We start from the raw sequence: 18,869 nt of genomic DNA, 5'->3' as shown, positions 1-18,869 counted from the left end.
AAATCTTCGAGTTGATGGAGTAATATATCTTGAGAAGTAAATCTCGGGAGCCTATGTCAAGATGCAAGCACATGTTCATATGCTCGGGGCTATTCTTATCAGAAGTATTGAAGATACTTCTGATAAGATGACGTGATGATTATAAAAATATAGTTGGTTAAATAACAGAAGTTGAGCCTATAACCAAGTGCAAACACTCGGCTATAGCCTCGGGGGCCACTCCCATCGGGAGCGCTGGTCGCGCACCCGATGAAATATACAAAGGAAAAGATAGAGAGACAAATGACAAGACAATATAGAGTCGAAGCCGAAGTATTTTTGTGTACATCTTTGAGTTACACATAACTCGTCATGTAATCCCATCGGGAGGTCAAGATATTGTTCAATATAAATATGTCAACTCGAAGAAATGAGGAATTCCATCAGCCGCACAAAGGCACTCGACAATATATTCTCAGAGCGCATCCGCCGCGATAAAAACTTTGAATGCCGTGACTCGATAGAGTTCATGAAGGTAAGACCCCAGGATCCATCCTGCGCGGCGTGGCATCGCACATGAATGCGCTCTCCCACTTTATCCGCATCAACATATGTGAGGAAAAATCCCGACGGACGCGTTGGGTACTCGATAAAATAAAACTGGGATTTGATTCACGATAAGTCCTGAAGCGGCGCGTGTCGAATTACGCCAGTATTCCAGGTTCGAGTCCAAGGACCTGAGCTTGAAGTATGTTTATGCGGGTTTGTCACGAGAGCAATTAACTGGTACCTGATCCGTCAAATGAACCAGCCTCATTTACCATTTTCCCTGTACAAAATAGACATTAAGTAAAAAATTCAGCATGACTCAAAAGTTTTATAAAACATGCGTACGATGGAGATTTTACTCGACTCCGATTCAAGAAAAATTTCAGGGGCTACTGACATAGGTATGCCTAACAGGCATGTCGAATAAAGTACCCTGGATCTATAAGAAAGTATGAAGCCCATGGACTCGGAGCTTTGGGGGTCCAGAAGGCAAGATCTTCGGGTTAGGAAAGTAGAGTTGTAATAGGAAATTTGTATCAATATAGGAAAGGCCCAATACGACTCGAATAGTTCGTAACTTGTATGGTACGAAAAGCCTCGGCTTCGCCTCCTATATAAAGGGGAAGCCGAGGGAGGAAGAGGGGACCGAAACTATTGCAACCCTAGCCACCATAATCTCGAGTTGAGCATCTTTGTTCGGCTGAACCTTCGAGATCTACTTGCCCTCTACTTCTTACGAAACCCTAAGTCGACAATCTGTAGGCATTGGCGAGTTAATCCCTCGTCAACGAGCTCGAGCTCTAGCCCCTTCCTCATGGTGGACACCATGGCAGGTGTAACACCCCAGAACTGGTACCCTGAGGATCCCAGCGATCCAGCTGAAATCCGCACGATATCGATTCAGAGATGTCCATTGACACGACGTGCGCGACGAATCACACACGTGATGCCAGAGGAATTAACACGAGTGGTAACATTACAACAGGATTACAATCGAGCCCACAAGAAATAGATATATCACAACAATGACTCCAACGAAGATACAAATACAATACAAAGATCCGAATCATATAGAAGGTCGAATACGCCCGAGTACGGACAAGATACAAATTGGACTAAGAGTCCTGAAGATAACCAGTGGCGTCCATAACCCTGCCCAGGCCAAGCCGGAAGGGTAACCTTGCTAACATCGTCATCTCGTACCTGTCGAACTCGTGCCATCGGTTGCCGACAAAAGGGGGAGGAGACAAAAGAAGAAAGGCGAGGGTAAGTACCATGGCACGTACTTGCGGGACAAGACCAGCTGTGCTCACTGGTGGGCAGTATAAACACCGCCCGGCTATATGGTGGAGTTTAGCAGCAACAAAGCGACTAACCAATAGAGACACACTACAACACTCGTCTAGTCAGATGAGATAAGAGAGCACATAAGTTAATAGTTCTACACTCTGCAATCATAAGCCAACCGACGTGTTCCCCCCCTTCGCAAACGAAGTACTTGCAAGGGCACTCACACTGTTGACAAGTTTTATTGGGTAACAGTTATAGTGATGCTAACTTACTACACAAGTTATTAACAAGTTATTAGCAGCAATCACAAAGGTATAAGTTGTCTATGATCAAGCCATACAATTCCAAGTCGTCCATAACCGCGGACACAACCGCGGACACGGCTTATCGATAAGATGTACACCCTGCAGGTGAAGTCTAACAACAAGACCGTTCCCAATGCAAGAGAAAGTTTAATGGGAGCCACCCAACTAAGCTACCCGTGACGAAGTTCGGACGTACTCCGAGACGGACCCAGAGGTTGCGTAGGCGTCTAGGCGGGCACTTATGGCCAAGCACTAGATAAGTCGTCTAGCAGGGACATGGAAAAAAATAGCGCGCTATTTCTGCGCTAATAGCACGCTATAGCGTTTTTCGACAGCCCACGCTACATCATTTCGGCGCTATAGCGTGCTATAGCGCGCTATTAGCACGCTAATAGCATATTTTTCGGCCGACGCTATTTTGTTATAGCGCGCTATTTTTTTTTCCTTGGGTACAGTACATAATATAAACCACTCGAAGGCAACAGAATCTAAACACCCGAATGCAACAGTAAGTAAAACATGGCATAGGCAAATAACACCAAGGTTGTGGCTCCCAGTAAACAAACTCGAGGATCAGATAACAAGAACTCGGGTCCTAGGGCACATTAGCAAGTCAAAGTTTCGATGCTTTACCGAAGGGGCTCACAAATGCCACTGCTTACAATTTTAATTGTTAACAATTAAGTATAGCATGTGTATCTCCAACAACCGATATAGCATGTGATAACCTCCAAACAACCCAACAGATATAGAGATAACAACAGATCCCTAAATATGCGCTACGACTCGCAAAGGCTCAAACAACAAACAACGGTGATACGTAGTGGATATTTGACACGGCTTATATGGGTAACAGTGGAATAGGACACATGACACAACAGAATCGCAATGTATGGATAGCAGGAGAACAACGAATAGGAAACTGTAAAATAGGTGAAGAGGTGGGCTCGCCTGTGAAAAGTTGCAGAAGAACTTGTCGTGTCTCACATCATCACTTCGTGGTCCTATCCGGGAAGAAGCAAATGCTGGAACACACACAACAGATGCAATTCTTACAACTACGGATAAAGAAGATCCAGCATGATCAAATGCAGGCATGCATGACATCGCAACGATGATGTAATGCAACTTAACCATATTAAGCGGCATCGAATTCCGAACAAACAATTATTAGGTTCGAGTTATTTTTCTACCCCGCTGATTAAATGTTGGTTAGCGTGGCAAGTCATGGCATGGGTGTGCTACGCAAATTTAAGTGGAACCGGGGCACAATAAATCATTCCTGCGCAATTCCATATTTAATTATTAGGTGTATCGCTATTACCCGAAAAACCAAGATATGCGATGCGGTGCAACATGATAAGAGATGCAACAAGATATATGCACATTTAGAAAATAGGTATATGGTAGGGTTTGGGGTCTCACGATTCGAGTCGAAGAGCGGTCGCCGGATTTAGGTTCGGAGAGGAAGATGAAGGAGCAGGGTTCGGAGAGGGAGGTGAAGCAAGGTCTCGTCCTTCGAATCGTCGAAGGAGGCCTTGGGGTTCCGACTTCAATTGTCGGTGGCGAACTTTGAATAGCTCCGGGTGGTCTTCGAATGTCAACACCTCAAACATCGGTAGCGGTAGCACACTATACGTGCATACCTATAAGCCGTGTTGCTCCGCCACTGCAACATCGCCATCATCTTACATTCCCATTGTTGAAGTAGCTGAAGGTCCTTGCGAAAATTTTGACGAACATGTGGAGCGCGGCCACAGCTAGAAGCTTTGGTGATGCGACTCAGGGAAACAACCACGGTAATAACCAGCGAACAAACACGGGGGCAGCAGCTCCCAGGCTGATGTGCACGAGGCACGGCCGTGCGACGCGAGCGTCCAGGAAGTGTCAGTGGGCGACGTGCACGCAGGACGAATGTGAGGAGGCCGGGTTGGCCGACGAGCTCAGCCGGTGCTCGTGGCGAACATGGTCGAGGAGCAAGTGGCCGGGAACGAGCTCGAGGTGGTGAGGACGACGGCGAGTGGCGGAAGCAGGGATGCGGTGACGGTAAGCAGAGGAGGCGGCTCACACGGGGAGAGATGGGTTTGGCCTTGGGCAGCAGGAGTTGGCTCGAGGGAGAGGCGGTGGGGAGAGAAGGCGGAGCAGCTAGCCGTGGCCACGGTGGCAGCAGCGGCCCTGGCGCGCGCGCTGGACTTGGTCGGCGGGGTCGTTCGTGAGGCCGGCAGGCTGCATCGGCAAGCAGAACCGGGGATGGAGACGGCGGGGTTGTCGCGCGCGCAGAGCTCCTGGCGGCGGCGGACGGCACACGAGGGGCGGGAGAGGAGGCGCTCTCGGGAGCGAGCATGGGCGGGTGGTGGAGACGTGCAGCCGCGGGCGCGCGCTCTATGTGCGGAGACGAGTGAGAGGAGCGGAGCGGGGCTCAAGATCGAGGAAAGACAGAGAGGGGGTGGTGGGAGGACTAAGAAGCAAAAAGGGAAGAGATGAGGGGGGAAAGTGAGAGAGAGGTCCGGCGGCGGGGGGTGGAAAGGAAAAGTGCCAGGGGGATTCGGTGGGGTGGTTAGGGTTTGCTGGTGGGTTTGGTGGGCCGAGATAGGTGGGCTGCTAGTTGGCCTTCGGTTGGGCCTGAGCTGGGCCTGGCCGGGTGGCTACCTATCCCCCTTTTTTATAAAACTGTTTTCTTTATTTTTTTCTGTTTTGTTTTAAAAGGCATTTGTAAATAGTTTTTGAATCAGAAAAATCAGTAGAAAACTAGGATTTAATTTTGGGATAAAAGAGAGAGAATAATTTACCAACAAAATAGGGTTTAATAAAATAATTTTATTTTGGAAAACATGAATGTGATGCATGCATGATGCTGATGATTTTTCGGAACGACATGGAAAAACAAGCGACGAAGAAAAATCTAATTTGGGGTTTTTCCGGGTCGTTACAAACGACACCACTAACAAGGAACCTCGCCCCGAGGTTCCACCTCAAGGTACGGGGGAAGAGAGGTGCACTAGCGGATCTTCAGGTGACGTGTCGATCTCCTCGACACCACTAACAAGAAGTCTTGCTCCATGTTGATCGATCAACGCCACTAACAAGGAGTCGGTGTTCCATGGATGATGATGACTCCGGAGGAAGAAAGGAAGGGTATCAATCACATGGATCCACCAATTCATCATAACGAGAGCGAATAATAAGAGTAGTCGGTATGGTCATGACTCCATCCCGCACTCGAAGTATTACTCTTCACATGAATATGAGAATCATGCAATCCACTCCCGCAAATCAGATTGGCGATCTTGGCAAGATTTGTCATCGAAGATTTGATGGGGTCAAAGCACAAGGAATTGAAGGAAGATCACAGAAACAAAGATGATGTCAACGTTCAAGGAAAAGGGTTAGCCGTTGTTGATGTTCTTCTGCCAGAAGGTCTTCAGAGATCGGTCCTATTAGGTTGAAGGCATAGATCGTCCAACCCACGTCGGAACCTACGTCTCAAAGACTTAGATAAGAGAGCAGACTCAAAAACCCGCAAAGGTAAGAAGAGAAATAATAGAGGTAAGGAGAAAAACAGAGCTAATGAGATATATCCAACGATGTTTACGAAAATAGGTTTTGACACTAGACACATCGTCCGTTGGCAAGGTTATCCTACAGGCTGGACTAGTGGGGTACCGTAAACCTGGGCTCTGATACCAACTTGTAAATCCCGGAAACCGGTACCCTAAGGATCCCAACGATCCCGCTGAAATCCGCACGATATCAATTCAGAGAAGCCCTCCGACACGACGTCCGCGATTAATCACACACGTGATACCAGAGGAATTAACACGAGCGGTAACATTACAAGAAGATTACAATAGATCCCACAAGAAACAGATATATTACACTAACGAATCCAACGAGTTAAGATATAAATAAAATACAAAGATCCGAATCATACAGAAGGTCGAGTACGTCCGAGTACGGACAAAATACAAATTGGACTAAGAGTCCTGAAGATAACCAGTGGCGTCCATAACCCTGCCCAGGCCAAGCCGGAAGGGTAACCTTGCTAACATCGTCATCTCGTACCTTTCAAAGTCGGGCCATCGGTTGCCGACAAAAGGGTGAGGAGACAAAAGAAGAAAGGCGAGGGTAAGTACCATGGCACGTACTTGCGGGACAAGACCAGCTGTGCTGACTGGTGGGTGATACGTCTCCAACGTATCTATAATTTCTGATGTTCCATGCTTGTTTTATGACAATACCTACATGATTTGTTCACACTTTATATCGTTTTTATGCGTTTTCTGGAACTAACCTATTGACGAGATGCCGAAAGGCCAGTTGCTGTTTTCTGCTGTTTTTGGTTTCAGAAATCCTAGTAAAGAAATATTTTCGGAATCGAACGAAATCAAGACCGAAGACCTTATAATTCCCGGAAGCTTCCAGAGCACCGGAGAAGGACGAGAGGGGAGCCAGGGGGCCCACCCCACAGGGCGGCGCGGCCCAAGGGGGCGCGCCCCCCTAGTGTGTGGGCACCCCGTGGCCCCTCCAACTCCGCCTCTTCGCCTATTTAAGCCGTCGTGACCTAAAACTTCGATACCTCTTGACGAAACTCCAGAAAGACTCCAGGGGCGCCGCCACATCACGAAACTCCAATTCGGGGGACAGAAGTCTCTGTTCCGGCACCCTGCCGGGACGGGGAATTGCCCCCGGAGTCATCTCCACCGCCGTCTCCACCGCCATCTTCACCGCCATCGCTGCCTCCATGATGAGGAGGGAGTAATTCACCCCGGGGCTGAGGGCTCCACTCGTAGCTATGTGGTTCATCTCTCTCTTTATGTGATCTAGTTGAATATCATCTATGTGCTACTCTAGTGATGTTATTAAAGTAGTCTATTCCTCCTGCACGGTGTAATGGTGATAGTGTGTGCATCGTGTAGTACTTGGCGTGGGTTATGATTGTAATCTCTTGTAGGTTATGAAGTTAACTATTGCTATGATAAGTATTGATGTGATCTATGCCTCCTTCATAGTGTGATGGTGACAGTGTGCATGCTATGTTAGTTCTTGGTGTGATTGTGTTGATCTATCTTGCACTCTAAGGTTATTTAAATATGAACATTGAATATTGTGGAGCTTGTTAACTCCGGCATTGAGGGTTCGTGTAATCCTACACGGTTAGTGGTGTTCATCATCCAACAAGAGGGTGTAGAGTAGTCCTATTATGTGATCATTGTTGAGAGTGTCCACTAGTGAAAGCGGGATCCCTAGGCCTTGCTTCCAAGCATCGAATCTCCGTTTGTTTACTGTTTTGTTGCATGTTTACTCGCTGCCATATTTTATTCAGATTGCTATTACCACTCATACTCATCCATATTATTTGCATCTCACTATCTCTTCGCCGAACTAGTGCACCTTTACATCTGACAAGTGTATTAGGTGTGTTGGGGACACAAGAGACTTCTTGCTTTGTGATTGCAGGGTTGCTTGAGAGGGATATCTTTGACCTCTTCCTCCCTGAGATCGATAAACCTTGGGTGATCCACTTAAGGGAAACTTGCTGCTGTTCTACAAACCTCTGCTCTTGGAGGCCCAACACTGTCTACAAGAATAGAAGCTCCCGTAGACATCAGTGGGCAGTATAAACACCGCCCGGCTATATGGTGGAGTTTAGCAGCAGCAAAGCGACTAACCAATAGAGACACGCTACAACACTCGTCTAGTCAGAGAAGATAAGAGAGCGCATAAATTAACATTTCTATACTCTGCAATCATAACCCAACCGATGTGTTCCCCCCCTTCGCAAAGGAAGTACTTGCAAGGGCACTCACACTATTGACAAGTTTTATTGGGTAACAGTTATAGTGATGCTAACTTACTACGCAAGTTATTAACAAGTTATTAGCAGCAATCACAAAGGTGTAAGTTGTTCTATGATCAAGCCATACAATTCCAAGTCGTCCATAACCACGGACACGACTTATCGATAAGATGTACACCCTGCAGGGGTTGCCCAAAAGTAACCATACACATGCTCGACCACACTTACTACAGGTGAAGTCTAACAACAAGACCATTCCCAATGCAAGAGAATGTTTAATGGGAGCCACCCAACTAAGCTACCCGTGATGAAGTTCGGTCGTACTCCGAGACGGACCCAGAGGTTGCGTAGGCGTCTAGGCGGGCACTTACGGCCAAGCACTAGATAAGTCATGTAGCAGGGTACAGTACATAATATAAACCACCCGAATGCAACATAATGTAAACACCCGAATGCAACAGTAAGTAAAGCATGGCATATGCAAATAAAACTAAGGTTGTGGCTCCCAGTAAACAGACTCGAGGAAAGGTAATGGGTGAGGGGGGTCCCGATAAACATCCCCACGTACGGGTAGAGCGCTCAATCTCGAAACAGATAACAAGAACTAGGGTCCTAGGGTACATTAGCAAGTCAAAGTTTCGATGCTTTCGCGAACGGGCTCACAGATGCCTCTACTTACAATTTTAGTTGTTAACAATTAAGTATAGCATGTGTATCTCCAACAACCGATATAGCATGTGATAACCTCCCAACAACCCAACAGATATAGAGATTATAACAGATCCCTGAATATGCGCTACGACTCGCAAAGGCTCAACAAACAAACAACGGTGATAGGTAGCGGATATTTGACACGGCTTATATGGGTAACAGTGGAATATGACATGTGACACAACATAATCGCAATGTATGGATAGCAGGAGAACAAGGAACAGGGAACTGTAAAATAGGTGAAGAGGTGGGCTCGCCTTTGAAAAGTTGCATAAGAACTTGTCGTGAATCACATCATCACTTCGTGGTCCTATCCGGGAAGAAGCAAATGCTGGAACACACACAATAAATGCAATTCTTACAAATACGGATAAAGAAGATCCAGCATGATCAAACGCATGCATGCATAACATGGCAACGATGATGCGATGCAACTTAACCATATTAAGCGGAATTGGATTCCGAACAAACAATTATTAGGTTCGAGTTATTTTTCTATCCTGCAGACTAAATGTTGGTTAGCGTGGAAAGTCATGGCATGGGTGTGCTATGCAAATTTAAATGGAACCAGGACACAATAAATCATTCCCGCACAATTCCATATTTAATTATTAGGTGTATCGCTATTACCCGAAAACCAAGATATGCGATGCGGTGCAACATGATAAGAGATGCAACAAGATATATGCACATTTAGAAAATAGGTATAGGGTAGGGTTTGGGGTCTCACGATTCGAAGAGCGGTCGCCGGATTTAGGTTCGGAGAGGAAGATGAAGGAGCGGGGTTCGGAGAGGGAGGTGAGGCAAGGTCTCGGCCTTCGAATCATTGAAGTAGGCCTTGGGGTTCCGACTTCAATTGTCGGTGGCTAACTTGGAATAGCTCCGGGTGGTCTTCGAATGTCAACACCTCAAACATCAGTAGCGGCAGCACACTATCCGTGCAGGCCTATAAGCCGTGTTGCTCCTCCACTGCAACATCGCAATCATCTTACATTCCCATTGTTGAAGTAGCTGAAGGTCCTTGCGAAAATTTTGACGAACATGTGGAGCGCGGCCACAGCCAGAAGCTTCGGTGACGCGGCTCAGGGAAACAACCACGGTAATAACCAGCGAACAAACACGGGCCCAGGCTGATGTGCACGAGGCACGACCGCGCGACACGAGCATCTAGGAAGTATCTATGGGCGACGTGCACGCGGGACGAAGATGAGGAGGCCGGGTTGGCCGACGAGCTTAGCTGGTGGTCTTGGCGAACATGGTCAAGGAGCAGGTGGCCGGGAACGAGCTCGAGGTGGGGAGGACGATGGCGAGCGGCGAAAGCATGGACGCGGCACCGGTAAGCAGAGGACACGGCTCGCGCGCGGAGCGACGGGGTCAGCCTTGGGCAACAGGAGTTGGCTCGGGGGAGAGGCGGCGGGGAGAGAAGGCGGAGCAGCTGGCCGTGGCCACGGTGGCGACAGCGGCCCTGGCGCGCGCGCTGGACTTGGTCGGCGGGGTCGTTCGTGAGGCCGGCAGGCGGCGTCGGCGAGCGGAACCGGGGATAGAGACGGCGGGGTGGTCGCGCGCGTAGAACTCCTGGCGGCGGCGGTCGGCGCACGAGGGCGAGGGGAGGAGGCGCTCTCGGGAGCGAGCATGGGTGGGTGGTGGCGACGTGCATCCGCGGGCGCGCGGCCTATGTGCGGAGACGAGCGAGAGGAGCGGAGCGGGGCTCGGGATCGAGGAGAGACAGAGAGGGGGTGGTGGGACGACTAAGAAGCAAAAAGGGAAGATATGAGGGGGAAAGTGAGAGAGAGGTCCGGTGGTGGGGGGTGGAAAGGAAAAGTGCCAGGGGGATTCGGTGGGGTGGTTAGGGTTTGCTGGTGGGTTCGGTGGGCCGAGATAGGTGGGATGCTGGTTGGCCTCCGGCTGGGCCTGAGCTAGGCCTGGCCGGGTGGCTGCCTCTCCCCCTTTTTTATAAAACTGTTTTCTTTATTGTTTTTCTGCTTTGTTTTAAAAGGCATTTGTAAATAGTTTTTGAATCAGAAAAATAAGTACAAAACTAGGATTTAATTTTGGGATAAAAGAGAGAGAATAATTTTACCAACAAAATAGGGTTTAATAAAATAATTTTATTTTGGAAAACATGAATGTCATGCATGCATGATGCTGATGATTTTTCGGACGACACGAAAAAACAAGCGACGAAGAAAAATCTGATTTGGGGTTTTTCCGGGTCGTTACAGCAGGTAGCCATGACAACGAGGATAGGTGGCTATTTGAAGTCAAAGTCTTCTTTTTAGGCAGCCATAGGAAAAGAATGTAATATAGGATTGATGAATACAACTAAAACATATTTATGCTAAAAAAATAAGAATTTAGAGCAAATTCACACACATGCCTGTATAGCAGACATGGAGGGGATACGGAATATCTCTTTATGACAAGGGCGTCGCTAGGTTCCAACTGGAGCTAGAGCATACCGATGATGAAGATGCTACAGTACGCAGAGCAACAGAGATCAGCACCACAGAAGACATGGAAGGACATCACAAGCCTAGAGTCAAAGCTACGGTCCAAAACCGGCTAATGTAGGCAAAGATTCCCACTGCCCGGGTTACTTCTTATGTAAGTCTCTTCTCCACTACATAAGGAGAGGTGATGCTCCCTTGCACGGCATGATTCCTGGATTCCACTCTCTCTTGTTCTAGGGTTTGTCCCTCCGTAGAACTTCATCTTCTACATCTAGCCAAGGGGTGGAGGAATACCATTGTAGCTCCTTGAGTGCTTATACAGATCAGATAGGCAGGAGTAGTGGCTTTACCTCCTCACAAGGGTCCCGAACCTGGGTAAAACTCATGTGTCACCGTGTGTTTCCTCTCCATCTCCGCTCCTCCGGATCCCTCGATGTACATTGGCTCCAAGATAAGTCTACCCATAGCATTTATTTGTTCACCCACGACAACAATGGTCAGCGTCAACAAGGCTTACTCCATTGATATTGAACCATATATAGTTCCTCCACTTGGAACTATAAGTATATTTATTTACACTTTGCAAAGTGATAGTAATATACTTCAGCTTGTATAAATCAGAGATAAACACACATTATGCTCGAAACATAAAAGTGACATGGACAGATTATTCTTTAGTAACACTAGGGCAATGCCCGCGCGATGCCACGGAAGAGCAAAATATGTTAATTTTAAAATATAAACAAAAAGTTACTGCATTGACATGGTAGAACGAAACTAAACTGTAACAATTCTTTGTAAAACGGGATTGTTGGCATATTTTTGTTGGATGTAATTAAACGGGATGCCTTCCATTGTATGATTAAAGAGTGGGGATAGAGGAGGGCACACTGCATTGTCGTTGGGGGGGGGGGGTGTTAAAGAGGACCGTTCTAAGGCCTCGGTAGTGGAAGTGTAGGTCATGTTGAGGCGCATGGCTGGAAAGGTAGCCTTTGCACATATATGTTGGTGGTAATGGTAAAGAAACTGAACAAGAAGTGCTACTAGATTAGTCCATTGCATAGCAATTGTTGCTAAATTTCTATCCACTTCTTATGTAATAAAAGGAGTGGCCAAATCAAAACCTAAAAATCAAATTACTTTGACAATTCGGGTTGATCGAATCCGCATCTCAATTCCACCCGCATGATATATTATTTTGCTTTTCTCAGCTTCCTCTACTTCCTACCCCGAGGGAGGCGAGGGCTTTAGCGGAGTGGACTGAGCTAGCGAAGGCGCATGGCAGTAGCACATGTACCGGGTGGCCTAACTAAATAGGTGGAGCCGAGGCGGTGCTAGCGCACCATGGACACGTTGAAGATAATTGAGTTTTTTGCTTCTCCCAGTGCAACACACGTGCCATTTACCTAGAAAATTATAAATCAATACTCGTAGCACAATGCTCGCGTGTTGCTGCAGGTTTGGCATCAATTTATGGAATCATTTTCTAAAGATAAATGTCGGCGCCAACCAAAATTTGCCAAAATACAATCTGACACGCATAACCCTAGCCTTTCCAAAGATGACACAACACAACTATCAACATGCATATGACAATAATTCATATAATGTACGCAAATAAAATCTTTAATAATTTGGAATACATTTGATTTTTTGAAGTTTGGAATACGGTTAATTTGATATACCATTGGTTTAAAACTATACATTCAATATTGATACAAACGCTTATAATGATTAAATTTAAAGCCGGTCTTTTAAAGCTAGCTAGTGAAAAGAAATGTTATTTTTGTCTGTCCGTGAGTACATATTCGGAAGGACGAAGTAGGCAAACATCCTCTAGTAAATTTGTACATCTTCAATCTCCAATGGTCAAAGGTTTCCATATAGTAGAAAAAAGATGATTTTGTTGCTAATTTGAAATTAATTCATTGCATGGGCACGTGGGTGGTCGCTTCGTGAGTGTCTCTTCGAGCATCTCCAACAGGCGCGCTATATAGGCCGCGCGGCATAAAAACGTCCGATATAGCGCGCGCGGGAGGGAATGTGGCGCTCCAGCAGGCGCAAACGGCGCGGCGCTGTAAAAAATTTAGAGCGCGCGGCGTTTTGCACAAACCGGAGCGGCATATCTGGCGCGTCGGCTACAGCGCGCGGCAACGCTCGTCCAAGCGCGAAAAATCCCCCGCGCTGAAACTTCCTCTTCCGCGTCGCTGCCCCGAGCCCAATCCGTCGTCTCCGCGCGCCGCCGGCGATCCCGACGATGGACGACCCCTCTGGCAACCCACCGACCCCTCCCTACTCTGTACCACCCTCCGCCGCCGCCACTTCCGCCGCGCCACCGCCAAACCCTAGCGGCGGCGCCGACGCCGGCAACCCAACGACTGCTGCGCGCGCGCTCTTCGTCCCGCCGCGCGGGGCACTGCACGCAGGCGCTGCCGCGGCGCAGATGGCCGCGCAGGGCACCGGCAACGCGCGGCCCGTTCCGAGAAGGGGGAAGGCGCCGTCGACCAAACGGCCGCACCTCGGCCCCGCCGCCGTCGCGCCGCCGAAGAAAGCGAAGGCGCCCGTCCCCCGCCGACAGCCTCCTCCTCCGGCGCCGAACCAGGCGCCTCCTCCTCCTCCTCCGCCGACCCAGCCGACGCCTCCGTCCGGCAACCGCGCGGGCGCACATATGGTGGATGGTGAAATGCCCGAGAGGTAAAAAACACTACTTTTTTGTCGAATTGTGGTTAGATTCATACCTAGCCGTATAGTAATGAATTTCATTGCAATGTAGAGTGGATGATGCGGCATTCATGGAGACAATGAATGTTGGATCCTCGTTCTTGCATGATGATGAAGCCGCCGATGTGGAGGAGGAATATGAGGATGTAGATGAGGAAGGAGAAGGGTTGATTGAACCTCGCCCTCCCGGCCGGGCCGCCAACTACACCATAGCGGAGGACAAGTTGCTTTGCAAGACGTGGTTGACAATTGGAGTGGATCCAACAACCGGTACCGATCAAACAAGAGAAACATATTGGATGAGGATGACGGAGTACTTCAACACAAACACAAGTGGGATTGAGCGAACCATGCGCTCACTTCGGTCCTGTTGGTCCGGTATCAACACCGATTGCCAAAAATGGGCGGGCGTGCAAGCCAACATCGATGTTCTCAATCCAAGTGGCACTAATGAGAATGATAGGGTAAGTCATTCTACTATGTTCACCATATGGCTCATATGAGAAGAATACGGTTCTACTTCATATGGCTCATCTATTTTCTTTTCCGCATATGTGTAGAACTCCATGGCTCAAGGATTGTTTAGGGATGTGGGAAAGAAGAACAAGAAAGGCAACAAGATTCTTGGCAAGCCATTCACCTTGCATCATTGCTATGACGTGTTAGGGAATGAAGAGAAGTGGAAGACGCGCGGCAAGTTGGATGCGGCAACTATGGCGGCCAATGCTACCGGTGATGCAACAATCATCGATGATGATGATTCAAGTGATGAAGGGAAGAAGAGAAGCTCCACTCCTCACTCCGTCAACAATGGGCGGAGGAATGTGCATGGTAGGAAGACCGCCAAGGAAATGAAGGGAAAGAAGGCCGGAGATGATGACATTGCCATGGCTATGGAGAGGATTGCAAATGCAAGGTTGCAAGCAAATGAAGATAGAAAGATGCAACGAAACTTGGAGAAAGAGGCTATGGATGCTATTGAAGCTAGGAGAGCCGCTTTGGAGGAGAGGATTGCCGCCAACGAGGAGAGGAAGTTGGCTTTGGAGGAGAAGAGGCAAGCCACCGAGGAGCATGCACGCCTAGCGGAGGAGGAGAGGAAGCTTTTCTTGATGGACACTTCCCATATGGATGAGAGGCAAAAGGAGTACATCAACCTTCTTCGTGATGAAGTGTTGGCCAAAAAGAGATTGTTGGTAGCCAACATGAACACTTCCACTACCGGCATGTTTGGAGGAGGCATGTTTGGAGGAGGCATGGGAGGCATGGCCGGCATGGGAAGCATGCCCATGCCCACCATGGGAGGCATGGCCGGCATGGGAAGCATACCCATGGCCGGCATGGGAGGCATGGCCGGCATGGGAGGCTACGGAGGCATGGCCGGCATGGGAGGACCAAGCTATGGAGGAGTGTTTGGAGGGACCATGGGAGGCTCGGTGAGTGGTGTGTATGGGAGCATGGGAGCACCACCGGGAGGTTTCGTGTCTTCCATGAATGCTACTATTCCTCCTTCAATCCAAGATGACGAGGAGGAAGAAGAAGGTGTTGACTTGGAAAATGCGGAAGTGTGATATGCATTTGTGATATGCATTTTATGTGTTCCACTTTGTCCATTTGAACCATATGTCGTGTGTCATTGTTGAACTGCGTCATTTTGTGTGTCGTTGTTGAACTATGTGATGTTGTTGCACTTTGTGTCATTTGTTTCATGAATTATGTGTGTTTATTTGATCTTTGTGAATGCAAAATAGTCTAGAAATTTGTTTTCCGCGCCCGCGCGCGCTGTATTTTGCCGCGCCTCGCGGAGGACCATTTTTTCAGCCGCGCACGCGCTGCATATTAGCGCGTCCGGCGGAGGAAAAATCGGCACAGCGCGCACTATCTGTTTACCGCGCGCGAATTCTTAGTTTTAGCGCGCCGCGATATAGCGCGCCTGTTGGAGATGCTCTTAGGCAGGGCATCACACCGGCGAGGTCCTCTCGCTCCACGTTTGAAGACGAGTTAGTGAGTTACCATCCATTATTTTCGTCTAATCGTCTCCGATCGATGCGCTCTGCCACGCTGATTGTTATTTTGGAGACACCTTGCTGATAATCTGGACAATTTGCGAGTATTTGAACAGGTGGAAAATGGGTATATGGGGGCGAGGTGGGATTATTCAACAAAAAAAGAATTCCATGCCTCGATGCCAAGATGCACGGCGTCGGCTTCTTTTTTTCTTTCCAGGCAAAAGCTGCACCAGATCGGAGGCAGGTTGGATTTCCCGGGCCTCGGCCCATGGGCGCGACTGGAGTCTCCGTGGGATGATTAGACGAAGGGAGCAGAACCAAACGTTCATTTTTCTCAAAAAAAAAAAGAACCAAACGTTCATAACGATGAACGACGCATTATTCACTTACCGGTGGCATTGATGTAATTAGGTAAAGAAAACATGGGTTAATCTAAAACGGACCCAAAAAAAGGAAAAACTTTACTTCCTTTATTAGTAGGTACTAGTAAATTTGTCCATGCTTGCCACGGTTCTCTAAGTTTTTGTTACGTTGCAAATCTGAAAAATTCTAATGAGAGCCACTTGATCGTGCAACGACAAAGTAAATTAGTCATGCATTTATAAATGTACTATGTTTTGTTAGGAATTAAAGAAATTCTCTTCTATATTATGTAACATTCTTTCTTTAATTATTATTGCTAAAAGAATAGAAACATAATGTGATACATTTAGTTATGAATTGTGATAAGGATATTATACCTTCTATTTTTTATGGAAGGGCAGTCGATCTGCAATTCGATTACATTGGAAGGTATAATAGCTGCCCCCCCATGGGGGATTCACAGCGATTTGAGCATGCTAGCCGTTGGATTTGCACAGTAACTTGATCTTGGCCGTCCCTTATCCCACGCGCGTGCCTTCTGGTTGGCTGGCGAGCCTCCACGGTGTAATTACCGTTCGTCCAGCGCGGTGGAAAGAAGACATGGAGCAGCCGTTCCCTACCCGCATCTGGGTGCGTCCGGGCCCCACGGTCGCATGGGCCCGCGTGTCTGCCGCTGCGGCTCGCTAGCGGCCTCGTATGGGGGCGTGACGGTGGCCGGAAATATCTCACCTGGGCGGGTAGATAGCGGGGTATCTTCGTCTTCTCCATCGATGGCCGGTGCGGGCGGATCCGTGGCGGCGCGCCATTAGCCCACGGGAGAAGCTCTCACTGTGCGGAGCACTATACCCACGAGCGCCGTCGCTTCGGAGGACCATCCTCCTCACTCCCCCCCCCCCACCTCCCGCCTCTTCCGCTTCGAGCCCTCCGTCCTCGCAGCCCCGCCTCCTCCGCATCGCCGCTCCGCCGCAGATCCAGTGCCATCCGCCGCGTCCCGTGCCGTCGCCGGTGGTCGGCCTTGCCTCATGGCGCCGATCTCGCCATGGATTCGGCTAAGGTGAGCCCCTGCTTGACCGATGCGGGTCGGCTTGCCGATTCGAGTTTCTCCATGCCGCGGCCGTGCTTGGTCTTCGGCCTTGGCCGACGCCGGCTGGCGACTCGACGGTGGCCGTGCTGCTGCCCCGTTCCTCCTTCATTCTTCTCGTTTCTTGCTCGATCCGTGCGCCCCTTATCGTCCTCCTTTTCCCTCTCTTCACGGGTCGTCCGTCCGTCTGGGATTGCCGCGTCCGCTTCATTTGGCCTCGCTGTTCGACTCGTCCCGTGGTGAGCCTCGTCCTCGCTCTTCCCTGTATCTTCCAGCCCTGCAAAAAATTTGTGTTCTTCAACCTGTCTTCGATTAAGAAATCACACCTAATTAATCCATTCAGGAAACAAATATTCCCCAACCCGGCACCTGTAGAACGAGAGGGAGTAACAACGGTTCTACTTTATATTAGTTTCAGATGGAGAACCTAAAAGTAAATGCAAATCTTGCTGTGCTCTTCCCTGTATCTTCCAGCCCTGCAAAAAACGTGTGTTCTTGATCCTGTCTTCAGATTAACAAATCACACCTGATTATGCTATCCTGTCTTCAGATTAATCAGTAGTACGTACTGATTTGGTTGGTGGAGGTGTAGTTTATTAGTGCCATTGGTAAAGCACGCAACCCCGCCAAGGTTCCTGCTCCTGCTTAATTATTACAACAACTACGATTTGGCCTACTCTGATCCGATCTGCTGTTTGCTTTTTACAAGTTCCAAAACTGTTTCTGCACATTGCTTCCTACTACTACTACTAACTGACCACGGGCTTTGGCGAGATTTACCTCGCCGGAGGCGGAAATGAGATACCAAGACACGTGGCGTACACTCCTACAGCCAGTTAACAGTAGATTTTATTTGAGTCAGAGCGATACACTCTAAACCAAGAAACATACAAACCAACGCCCCTTAGCTGATAACTGATGATGCTTTGGTTCTGCTTCATAATCATCTATTAACATAACCAATTATTAGGTTGTACATACATTGTGCAGCTATGATAAATGTATATGTGATAGCTGTCAGAAACTAAACTTTTATGTGGCATCTGCCCTGTGAAGCTTAAAGTGCTTTGCGTGGTCTTACCCATGTTTGTTTGACCTTCTGAAAAGTCAGGTTGGAAGCCCTGTGAAACTTGGTTCACTATGACCATGTCTTGGTTGAGTTTTTTTGGGAGAAAAATATACATATGCCATGTTACAGTTTGTAATCTTTTAGCAGAGACGATTTAGATAGTTATTGTGTATTACGAAGCAGTTTTGTTTATTTAATTTTATGTATATGTTCAACTGTTTTCCTTTACGTAGTAGGTCTCGTGACAGTTATTCGGAACTAGCATTTTGTTTTTCCTGCTACCTTTGGTTGACCTAGAAATTAAATCACGGGCTTAAGACACGGAAAAACCACCGAGGTTGCTACCATGAACTAAGCATGGCTTCCTAGGGGGAGATAGTGTGGTGCTATATATGCATGTTAGACTTCAGATAGTGCAGGTTAGCCAAGCAGAGGGGGATACTGTTTTTTGCATTTTCTAACCTAACAGTTATTTACCGTTTCGTTCGGTCATGTTCGTATACATGAGATTGTGCTTTTCTAGATAAGCGAGTTCAGTCTCCTCTGGT

The sequence above is a fragment of the Lolium rigidum genome, chromosome 1, assembly GCF_022539505.1.
Source record: "Lolium rigidum isolate FL_2022 chromosome 1, APGP_CSIRO_Lrig_0.1, whole genome shotgun sequence".
Taxonomy (NCBI): Eukaryota; Viridiplantae; Streptophyta; class Magnoliopsida; order Poales; family Poaceae; genus Lolium; species Lolium rigidum.
Note: the sequence above shows the minus strand (reverse complement) of the source record.